The sequence below is a fragment of the Cebidichthys violaceus genome, unplaced genomic scaffold (assembly GCF_023349555.1).
Source record: "Cebidichthys violaceus isolate CVI_PGR_0920_01 unplaced genomic scaffold, fCebVio1.0.p SCAF_17, whole genome shotgun sequence".
NCBI classification, from domain to species: Eukaryota; Metazoa; Chordata; class Actinopteri; order Perciformes; family Stichaeidae; genus Cebidichthys; species Cebidichthys violaceus.
Window position 1 is genome coordinate 4,912,486 of NW_027176340.1, and position 12,778 is coordinate 4,925,263.

Sequence of the window (12,778 nt, forward strand, 5' to 3'; positions counted from 1 at the left end):
ATTACCTGAATCTGCAGCTCCTCCATAGCCTCATGGAGCTTTACATAAAGTTCCCGCTCATTGTTTAGCTGTCCGGTACACAACTTTATTGCCTTGGCTCATTCTCACCTCTTTTCAGGGTAAAAGTTCTAAAAGCTTATTGTATGCCATACATGTCCAGCATCAAACAGCAGATAGACAGAATTAGCAACAAGCTGGTGAACATGGTGCAGCACTTAGCAGCTAAAGAGCCAGGAGTTGGTGGAGAACAAAATCAGAGCTTAGAGAGAGTGGATGGGAACAGAAACAACTCCAAATGAATGAAGATATTTCTCCTTAACTGCTGGATGTGTAAATAAGCTGTGCTTACATGTTTGCCAAGTGAAACAGAAGTTAGAGCCTCTTTAGCTCCTACACTGTGACATATTCCCCAGTGAAACGGAATAGTTGAGCGGTGTACAGTTACAAGAGGGATTTAAATCAAATCCTTTGCATTTGATTGGATGGCTAAAAAGTGGGAGGGATTAGAATTCCCTTGTCGCTAAAGTTGCAGAATGATGGATGGATGGATGTCATGATGATTGGTTGAAATTGGTCAGTACTAACTTATGTATTCACACCTCACATTTAGTATATTTTGGAAAAACAATGATCGGATTTTGTTATAAAAGCACGAAAAAATATATTATTTTTAATGTATATATTGTTAAATAGGTGCACAATATGACTGGGGTGTGATCTAAAAGGGTTAAAGGGCATTTTCATTTTGAAATTCAATGTTATGTCAATTTTGTGCATTCAACTGTTTTCTCTGACCCGAAGAGGCCCAAAAAAAAATAATCAGTTATTGCACATTTCCTTTGCAGTCAGACGTTATATATTTTGTTAATTACAGCTACTCGCAATAAAAAACTTTAAACTTTGTAAAAGTTTGCACAGCACCCTGGAAAAAAAAAAGTTTTTATAGTGGATAAACATATTATAGCCATATTAGCAGCTGATGTTCACTGTGTGCACATTTAGCCAATTTAGTTAAGTCATATATGTAGTTTCCTATTCCCTATAGATAAAAGTGCTGTTTAATGTCCTTCAGATCAGTGGCGGCCAAAGCGTCCCCAGTTCACATGAGTAGCTTCAGAAGACGCTTGAGAGTGCGAAGACCACTTAAAACAATGACACACAGTGTTTTCAGATGATGGACTCTCGTAAAGGTGAAGTCTCTCCTCCATCAAGCCCCATTTAAAAGTGAGGTGGCCTGTTTGTGAGCAGCTGGAAAAACATCCTATGAGTGGGCAGCTGGATCTGAACAGTAGGAAATTGTTGCCGCTACAGGGTGAAACACTTGTACGTTAGAGGAGCAGGGAGCGAAGTGAGCGCTGTGGAATTTTACCAGGTCAACTTTATGTAAGAGGACAGAGGATAAGAGTCATACAGCCAGACACACACACACAGAGAGAGACTGCAGCCAAGTCACACTGCTCAAGTGGAGGATTGAAATGCTGCTCATGAGGCAAGAAATGAAAGTGTGGGATGTCTGCTGCCCGGAGCTCTGTCTTCACTGCATGACTCTGCCTCTATTAAGACCTATAATTCAGTTTTCTCTTTGTCATTGTTGAATCTCTTCACTTCCGTCCAACGCGTGAGTCATACGGTTGTCAGTCAATGGATGATTTGATGTGGGTTTATTAAAAGGAGGCGCGTCTTTCCCTCTGACTCAATAATTGCTTCCTCCTGAAGACAGACAGGATCAGCATCTGCTGTGAAGAATAGAGGAGGAGGTGGAGGAGGTGAGGAAGGGAGGGTAGGTTGCCTGTTTTTAGAAGCATGCCAGCTGCCACAGTCTGACCCTCGGGGTGTCTGTCTTCCTCAACACAGGTTAGGAGCTGCCCCCATGCAGCCACATGCCCAGTCAAGGGACCTGACTCTGTCTCCAGTCATAGTCCTTTTCACGTTTACCACCACAAACATAGCATCTTTGCTAAGAAAGCATTACCTTTGTAAATGACTCTGTTTCCATTCTTTTTTGTCAATTTTGCCATTTTATATCTTTTAAAAAAAGTGTACCATCATCTCTGAAATCATACAAAGCACCTGAAGAAATGAGAATAAATCATTTTGTACTTTTTGCTGCGATTTCATTAGTTTTAAACATGGCAAGATGAAACACATGCTTTCCAATAAGTTACACGGGTAACACTCTGCTTTAACCTCTAATTATTTGTCAACAATCAGCCTGAAGTCATATTTTATATTACTGTGTTCTACTAAATTGTCATTAATTATCTGTTTATGCAGCAGCCGTCACTTATGTGTATCCACAGGAGTTATAGTACATTAACACATTAATAAGAGCTTATATCTGCATACAGCTGATAGTGTACATCATTTATTAAAAGTGTATCAATGCTACACAGTTGGATGGTAAAGTAAAGTGTTGCTGTTGCATGTTTCTCTCCAAATTAAAGAAAGAAAGATCTTTTAGATTTTTGCCAGCCTCTTTTGTTAGATGTAATGGAAACACTGGCAAAGCTCATGACCCTGAACATCACTTAACTAGAGCAGCCTTCACATTTTATCACTGTTATCACTGGCCCAAATTTTCCAGCGATCACTGATGAGTTGCAGATGAAGGCAGTACCTCTGCAGTTTCCAGCTGCTCATTAAGGCTGCTTGACAGTGTATCACTATTTCAATTATTTTTAGTGCCGCCAGCCCAAGGGCAGCAGCGTGGGTGAGAGGAAGGAGGAGGGAACAGGAGACAGGGAGGGGGATGAAAAAAGGGAAACAGGTAAAAAAGAAAATGAACACATTTATTGTTTCCTGGAAGGCGGAAGGTTTTCGAGTGCTGTGTCAAAACAAACGGCCTACTATTTTGAACTCCTTTAAATGACCTTATTTTGCCATTGGAACATTAATCAAGCTGGAGTCTATTTAAGCTGTAACAAGACACTGACATATTATCACCTTTATATAGCGAAGTTGTTTGCAAACAGTTGCCTATTACACATCAAGCAAATACAGAGCAACATTAGCATTCATCTGGACTCCTGTTTCTGTCCACCTATATAGATCCTTAATTCACGGCCCAATCAGCTCTTTGCTCTCCACCGACTCCTCAGGGTAATATCTGGTTCCTAAGCTGCTAAATGCTCCACAATGTTCACCGGCTAGTCGCTAACTTTGTTTGTCTTCTGTCTGTTGCTGGACAGATAGTGTGCAGTTGGTTTTTAGGGCCTTATCCGATGCAACAAGTGGTATGTTAAGTACAGATTGTAAAATTTGTGATATGTGATATCAATGTTTTTTAAGTCTGCATTAAAACAATCATACAGCCTAAAGTTAGAGTATTTTGTGTGAGAAATTACTCAGGACTGTTTGCTAGCTATAATAAAACAACAGAAACTGCTGAACATGCATTTTTGCACTGAATGAGGACTATGGATTTGGTCAAACATCTCTTAAGAAATGATTTCTTCATGCATGGATAGACAGTTAATGCTTTAATTATTAACACTATTTCACAAAGCTTTTTTCCGGAGATCCACTAATCTATAAATCATGAAAATATGTGTGCAAAACAAACAATCCGGACCAATTTTACAGCCGTTTCGCTATCACCTTATACTATCTTTCATAGGTAAACCAGCCATAAGAAGGGATGAATCACACGTTTCTTTTTTGCATGTGTTAGTGGAAAAATATACACATGTCGAATGCTTTATAAATGAGATCAAATACAGACAGAGTTAACAGGCTATCTCATTGTTTTAATTTCCTCTCATCAGTTAAACAAACAGAATGTTCGCCAGCCTATCATATTAGAGTTGATGTTATAAATAGGCCGCAATTATCAAAACAATACAAACATTCAGGCTCCCTCATGTGACTTAAAGTTCTACTGCAAATACAAATGTGAAATAAAAGACTTTATAAAATATTCTTCAAATTTATTTGGCGACCCTAATGAAATCTCCTGCGACCCTCGTGTGGGTCCCGAACCAGTCTTTGGGAATAACTGCTTTTTCACATAAATGTATATTTCATAAATACAGGCTTGTTCAAATTGTTTTCAAACGTGATCCTGTCCTTGACGACGTCCTCTGATCTACTAATTAAATGTATGAACTTGACATGGTGCGATACAGATCAGTATGAGTTAATATGATTTGTGGGAAGAAAAGTGGAGAGGAAACCCATGTGCAGTAGAGAGAACAGTAAAACTCCACTCCAACATGCCAGTCTTATCTGGCAGGTTCCGAACCACTGAACCACGAGGATTTCAGGTCATCGACACAAGTTGAAAAGCTGAAGAAGAGGGCTGCTGTTTATCACGTACCTCAGACTTGGCACAATATGTTCTAAACACAAGGTGACAGACATGTGAAAGAGCTGTACTCACACCAGGTATATTGCATTTTATTTGGATAGATGAGTTTGTGCTCTTGAGACAGAGGCTTTGCGTCACTCTGGTGACCTTACAGGAAAATCCACATTGCATTACTCCACGCAAGTGACAATACCAGTCATCACCATTATGATACATTGGTTATAGCCCTTATGATGACAGGCTAGTACTGTGATATAGGGCTGGGCTCTGGGTTGGACTGAAGACCCCCGACTTTGTTAAAAACTCCCTAAACCTAAAAGGAAGAATGTCCTACTGTGTTTTTAGATCCTCTGTATGTGTGTGTATCTGTCTGAACATCCAGATTTAACTCTGTCTCTTTTATGGCGCACAATCATTATCAGTGTTTGTTATCCTTAAGTAAATGCAAACTCTACCTGTGTCTGCTATCAACTTGCCTCCCAAGGGAGAGATCAGTTGTATCCAAGCCTGGTCTAAATCTGTCAACGTGTAAACACAGACGCCCCAGCTGCAGACCCTCCGACTGTCTCCAGTGTGATGAATGATAACCTGCTCGCTCCTCCTGACTGACAGCAGGCTTGCGTGAGAAGACGCAGGCTGCCTCATAACTATAAACCTAAGAAACCTGGGGAAGGGGGTGGTGTTAAGAGGCCTCCCTTAAATTGCAAAACACCTGTATCTGACTCACACGGAGTTAATCACACACCTTCACGGCGCAGCAGAACAGCCTGCACTGTTCCACACTGACGGAAGAGAGAGAGAGAACAATGACACAGACTCTGTTTGATCTATATTAGACCTTTCATTTATTTTAAAGTAGCATGTATTTAATCATTCAATTATTATAATTTGTATTAGGTGTTTACTGATACACTATACAACATTTCTCTCTACATCAATTTGTACCTTCTATGCTGCAAATTACTATTGCAACTGTACTTTTGCTGTAAAGTAGGACTCACTGGATTGATGTGGTTGAGGATTGGTCTATGAGCAAAAGACTCGGGGCGGCATCTAGACATCCATTAGCAGCTGCGTGGGATATACTGTACTGACTGTGAAATCCACAGAGAGATGCATTTATATCAATTTAAACCAGGTGCATACTGCTGTATGGCTGGTGGTGGTCAGTGTGTGGGGGAGAGCACAGTCTGACCCACCAGCTATTGCTATTCACCACCAGACCTCGCTTGAGCAGAGAGAGAGTGTGTGTGTGTGTGTGTGTGTGTGTGTGTGTGTGTGTGTGAGAGAGAGAAATAGAGATTGAGAGAGAATTGAGCGGACAAAACAGGAGAAGGGAGGAGCTACTCTTCCTATCTAAAAGATCTCAAACTGCATATGTTTACATTTGGTTGGCAGCACTAAGATTGAGACCGCTACGAAAAGAACGGTGTGCTCTGGGCAAACATTGAGTATGTGCAGATGAGCGAGACAGACGTGATATGTGAGGTATGGATCAATGCAAAGGGGAACGTTTTTTCGGGGTAAAGTGGATGGTATAAATCGGGTACACCTTTAGTGTATAGTATGTGTGTGTGTGAGCAAGAGAAAAACGAGGAGATGTGCGTGTGTGTGTGTGTGTGTGTGTGTGCGCGTGTGTGGAAGAGTGTGTGTTGTGAGGGTAAAGTGGATGGTTGACTCCACTGGAATGCGGCGCTGACTCAGTCCGTCTGTCAGCCTCGACCATGTTCGCTCTGTGGACTTATTCACACTCTGCGACCCTTTCAAGGGGGCGGCCTGTTGCCTCATGTTGGATTTCCGGCAGCACTCTTGGAATTTCAGGGAACAGAACTCCAGGAAGCTCTGGGATATGGCTATGTTTGGGTTCAGGCTTTACAGTGCTATTGTAGATAAAACATGTCTGATGTTTTTTATTCAATTTGAGTCATTTTACTGTGGGGAAAAATGTAGTTTTAGTAAATAGGTTTAAAGGTAGAGTAATATGATGGGCATAAAGGGTAAAAAAAAAGTATTTCAGCTTTAAAGTTTCTATCAGAAATGTTGACTTCATTCTCAGGCTGATAATGATCACTGATCTATAACTGATCAGAGACCAGTGCAATGAGCTCAACAGGTCAGCACTTTTAAAAAATCAAAGTAAGAAACAGAGTATTAATTACAATTACTGGCGGACTCAAGTTCTCACGCTGCAAAAGTGCCGTCTTGGATGCCCTTATAGTATTTAAAAACATGCTAACATGTCCTACAGTGGCCCAATGTGTAAGGAAACATGATGAAGTGCCCTCTAGGCTGCCCTTCCACTGGAAAAAATGCTATGCAATGCCATGTAAAATGCACTACTTGCTCGAAAATTTAAAAAAGTAGAGAGATGATTTGATTCAGACTGTGAAGGTACCTAAAGGATCAAGCTTAGTGACCTATATTGCCCCTGACTGGTAACTTTTAGTCTAGCGCTACCAACAGGTCTGAGTTTCCACTTGTCCAACACTGAAGTTCATGAAAGAAGGCTGACACTGAAGACCAAACTCCTCTCAGCCTCAGCCCTTCTTCAAAATGAATGGTAACACGGCACGCTAATACGCTAATGTTAATACGGTACACTAGCATGTTAAATGATGCTAACATGGAAAACATGCTTAATGCCGGCATGCTAACTGTGTGTCAATATGGTCACATTATTTCAACAAGCCAATGCTCAAAACGTGAGCATGTTTTCATCCATTTCATCCCTGTTTTGGTGTGTGACAAGCTTTATCGCCTCATGTGGCTGCTAGCGTTGAATTTTTGTCTTTTTTAGAGCTTTGATTCTTTTCAAACCGGAGGTATACATCAGTCACATTTGTTTATGTAGAATGATAAAGGTATAAACATAAAGTCAAAGCTTGACTGTTAGCCATAACTTAAAACCTGCACATGTTTTTACTAAAATCAGTTGGTCATTCAACAGAACCCTCACAAGTGCTGTTTGTATTTTGTCTGTCTGTAGCAATCAGACATGTCTCATGTCAGTTTCTTGGCCTCCTACGCTCCATGTCACACCCTCCGCAGACAGACAGAGATCTGCTGTGTGTGTGTGTGTGTGTGCGTCTCGTCCTCTGTGGGCTCATCAGATTGCTCCTCCCTTTCCAGATGATAGCCAGGGCTGAAAACAAGACCAGGACAAGGTGTCTGTCATCTTGCGATTACCTGGGCCTCCTCTCTCCCTCACTGGGTTCAGACGAATATCATTTCTAATGCTTTGTGTGTATCCAGTTAAAGTTTTTCTGTGGATTTGCATGCAATTTGGCAAGAATTGTTTTTGGACATGGATACAAAAAGTTGCAGCCAGTGGTGTAATGTATGTAACTATAACACTTACTCAAGTACTGTATTGAAGTACACTTTAGAGAGACTTTAAACGAGTATTTCTACTGTCTGCTTCTTTATATTTTAAATTCAATATACATTTGCTCCACTGCATTTATGTAGCAGCTGTTGTTACTATAACTTTACAGATTACTGTAAGATTTGACATGCAAGACATGTGACGGTTTTATAAAATGTGATGCATTGCTATTGATTCTTTCGATTCTTCTGCTGATTTGTTGATATTAGGTTGTTCTTTCATTAATGCTGTTATTTGAATGGAGTTTTTTTTACAGTGTAGTATTAATACTTTTATTTACATAAAAGATCTGATTCTGTAGCTAATTTAAGAAAAATTAATCATCAAATTGTTGTATTCCTGCACTCTATATGAAAAAATCCTGTTTATTTCCATGGCCTCTGCCTCTTAGGGATCTCTATGGCTGGATTTTTTTTTAGACGTCAAACTGTGTTGAATTTCTCACACTATAGTGCTGTACTGACACTCTTCACTTCCGCTGGTGTGCTCAAGTGTCAGGTACACAGAGTCTAAATCAACCAGATAGACTTAAAATATGTCCATTTGCAATTGATCCTGAAGGATCAGTGTCCACCCCCGAGCAAACAGCAGTTTCTCATAGCACTCGCCTCGCAGCCAACCAGGACTGTTGAAAGTATGTGTGGAGACAGCCACATTAATCACACTCCCGTATAACATGTCCTTTTAAAGCTCTATATTTCAAATACAACCTGTGTGTGTGTGTGTGTGTGTGTGTGTGTGTGTGTGTGTGCCCCTCTATCTGTCACCAGTGCAGAACTCTCTTGCAATGCCTCTCCTCGAACAGAATGCAGTTTGTGGCATGAAAGACAAACAATCCATGCACACACGCCACACAAACACACATGCGCACGCACACACTTCCACACTACTTGAACCCTGGGGCAGAATGCCAAAGAGCTGGAGGAATGTGACCCGGTGACCTTGGCTTGCAGACTTCCACATGGAGACCGGACACTAGGATGGTGTGCATCGGAAGAGGAGGCTAGAATAGCTCCGGTGTCCGGTAACGGGAGACTGACTCTGTTTGTAAACTGTAGCCATATGACACACTGAGAGCCTGCAGTGCACATGTATATGCACAGATCCACAGGTGATGGAAACACATGTGCAGAGGTTAGGAGGTGGGCGGTGATGGGTAGATCGGTACATTTCTCCTGTAAACAGTGGGTTAAAACCTTGCAGCAACACATTTTTCTACTTTCATAAATCCTGACTTTCCTGTTTGACTTTCAAGTTCTTTTCTTTTTCTTAGATTATACACGCTTAGAACAGAGAGAGGCCAAGTTTGACTTACTCAATAGTACTTCAATCTACAAATCTCTTCAGTATAAAATAAGATTTAAAGTATTCCAGCAAGAGAAATAAATCCTACAAGTGGGTGGACGTAGACTCAGCCATGCACGTGTATTCACCTTCAGATTACAAAATGCAATTTTTGCATTTGTTTCTGCACACATTTACTTGCACGGCTTGCCACACAACGATCTCTGTGTCAAATGGTTGCTCAATATGCTGACCTGTTTTTTTTTCTCTCTCGGCTTCAGTGAGTGCATGCAGTGGGGATCCAAGTCACGCATCAAAGATGGTGAAGATAGAAGTGTACTACAGCTGCTAGAAATTATATGTGACACTTTTCATAAACCTCATACCGGTAGGTGTATTGTCAGAGCATCGCAGCAACATGCAGCCTTCCTTTCTCAGATGTCTGTTAGTATAAAAAGTTAGTGGCCACATCATCGTTTTAGTTAAATACTTTTACTCATTACACAATCAGCATGTTTTCACTTAATCTTATTTGTTTTATGCAAATAAAACATATACATATATTTTTTTTACCCATTTACTTTGGGAAAGTGAAGAGACACTAGAAACTGCTCAACTATATAGACAGAAACATTCAGTGTAAATCTTTTGTTTTTTCTGTAAATCTTTTTTCTTTTACTCTTCTGCACAGAAAGGCCAGGGGTAAACCCCACCCCTTGTGCTCAGAGGGAGGACAGAGATACAAGTGACAGATCAGGTCCAACCAGTCACAGATGACAAACCCTCAGTGTTGCCCCACGATTATCTGACAAACATTTGAGCCCTCTGCAAGAGTCTTTCTTTCAATAAGTTTGATTTCTTGCTAAGGCAACCACCGCATTTGAATTTCCGTCATTATTTAGTCAATTAGTTTCAGCTGTGGAACTAATAGAAGGCCCTGTAACTTCATACTTTGTTGCTAAGCACATTTATGTTCATATTGTCGGGCACGATCGTATCAATTTCACTGTTCCAGTGTGTGACGGATTGGTTTCATCTGATTCCCCACTTAACAGTTGCTCATAAAGTATACCTGACTACTTTGACTCAGGAGACAGTCAGCTTTTAAAGTCTTAGGAGGCTGTCTCCAGACCTGTGCGTAGTTTTGTGTGTGTGTACCCAATCAGTCTTGCTGAGCACACAGGTGCAGATCCTACCTGAGGCAGACGGTCTGGTGCCAATGGGTTGTAAAGCAATCAGGCAGAGGTAATATAACCCTCTGCCTATCAAATAGCTAACAGAGCAGGAAAGGAACAGCGTGTTGAACCCGAAACAAACAGCGCACAGCCCCCACACCTCCCCATCTGGCACAGGATGATCTGTTTTCGTCGCTCTTCATCACTGTCACTCCAGAAACAGACTCCAGCCTTCCTTCACCCCGGGTAGAGCTACCAATCATACACACAGCCCTGAAAGTGACCATGTTATTTTAAAATGTACCTATTGGAAAGGTCTTATTTAAGACAAAGCTTTATGGACAGCAGCACTGTAAGAGTATATCAGCAGCTGAAAGAGACTGTATACTTTGCAACTGAAAGCAAGCAGTGTCCCAGTGTCATTTTATTTGCTGGGATTGATAGACTATAGTCTGATCCATTTCTATTCTCATATGTTTAGCAGAAGCAAAGCAAAGCAAATCAAGCTGTGCCCGGCGCTAACACCATGGCATCTATTCAGGTCAACTATTGAGAGATGCCACTATCGCTAGGGCAACAAGTAAAACAAAACAATGTGTGGGTTTTGAATGTGGATGAAACACTAGACTCAAATCAGTCAGCCACACAAAATGCAGCAGAGGTCTGCGCCCAGTTCAAGCTGTACTTTCAACCACGTCCTGCCTTTATGAGACAGTGTGGGTGGTGGGAGTTTAAAAGCTGTCAGACCTTTTTTAACCTGTGTTTACCACAATGGGGAGCTCTGTAAACAGATTTGGTTTGCCACAACATTATTCCAACAAGCCAGCATGCTTGGATCCAGGGCACACTGAGGTCCCTCCAATAGGAGCTGGTTGTACTCCGAGATGAGCTGGCTCCTAACTGTTTAACTTTTCCCAGACTTTTGGTAACATTGTGGCTCGGAACAATGACAGATCGTGACAACTTGGAGACGCTAATTCCATAATCTGTTTAAGATGGACAGTCTTTGAACATTTTCACATGTTGTGTGTTTAAAATCCAAATATGTAATACCTCTTACCCTCCAGTGCTGTATGGTGCTCATGTGACTTTAGTTTTCTGCATCTGGCCTAGACCTGGCACCTGCTCTTAATTCAATATAATGGAGACAAACACAACTTGGCCCCTGGGCTGTTGAGTAATCGAGTCATACACAGCGTGCAATCCAGGAAAGGTTTACATTTTGTGTCACTGTGTGGCTTCCGTAGCCTGAGAAGATTTCAACACATCCAATCAGAAAACAGCCTAAAGCCCTGGGAGAGCTGGTAAGAACAGATTTATACACATCACATGTGTGTGTGTGTGTGTGTGTGTATGTGCCCCAGTAAGAGTGCACACTAACCATTCTTGATGTCGTAATCACAGGCTCTTATCTAAGTGTCCATAGGAGGGAGGGTTTTATCAGCTTGGCTACACAAGCCGGAGAGAAACAGAGTGTTCACAAAGTGACACGGGACACAGTTAGATGAAAACAGGAAAGAGAGGCCAGTGCTAAAACAAAACATCAGGTGTTATATACGATCATAACAGCTCACGTTGATAGCTAACATGGGACAGGAACAATAAATACTCTCAGAAAGGAGATTGCACCACAGCTCATTTGCATAAAGTCCTCTCGAATGTCTTACTTTGGCATGTGAAGGAAAGCGATATCTCTTCCAGGAAGAGAGTTTGTCTCAATTTCTCAGACCACCGCACAGAAATGATTGACCCTGTTAGAGCTGATTAGAGGTTGCAGAAAAAGAGCACAATCTGTCAAACAGTTCAAACAACGCACAAAACAAACAAACGATGGTCTTTTAGATGTAGAAAAGAAGTGATCAGACACACAGAAGTACAAAGTGTTGCAGAGCTCAGTTATTCACTGCTGAAGCATGCTACACACCCTTACTGTGTGACACGGCGTGCATGACTACAAGCTCTGACATTGTGTGCTCTCTGCAGGGTTGTTTGTCATGATTTAGATAATTGTGTGTCCGCTCTAATCAGTCGCTGGTCACTGTGGCTCCAGTCGTGAAAGCTGCTGTCAGTGGTTTGGATGCTCCGCTCTGCTCCGTCTCGGGGGACCAGGCAGCACATCCTGCAGAGGAGACCCAGTGTGTAATGTCCCTGTCCCAGAGCCGTGTGCCAACCAAACCGCATGAGTCAAGCCTCTGCGGTAAGTGTGGGTGGCTTCTCTCCTGTGACTACTCCCTGACCCATCTTTCTTAAACTCCCTCACACCCTTCCCTCTTAAACCCCCCTCTTTTCCATGTGAATCATCAAGTTGATTTTTAGGAATGTTTAGCCTCAGAAACACTCTCTTCAGTTCCTGACCAAGATCTGACTGAAGGTGTAAATATCACCAATACTACACTGGCTTTGGAGCAACATGACACAGCTCTGTTTGCCGAGCTCTAGCCATGTCACATGAGAGATCTGCATTACGTCACATAGACACGTGCCTATGCAAACACAAAAGGCCAGAAGACAGCAGGGAGTGGTGCTCTTGTATAAGTAAGGTGTTCGGTGCAGGCCAGCACGTCCATCAGACCGAAGTCTGTCCCATTAAAAAAAAAAAAATCCAATTCTTCCCCTGTGTGTCTACTG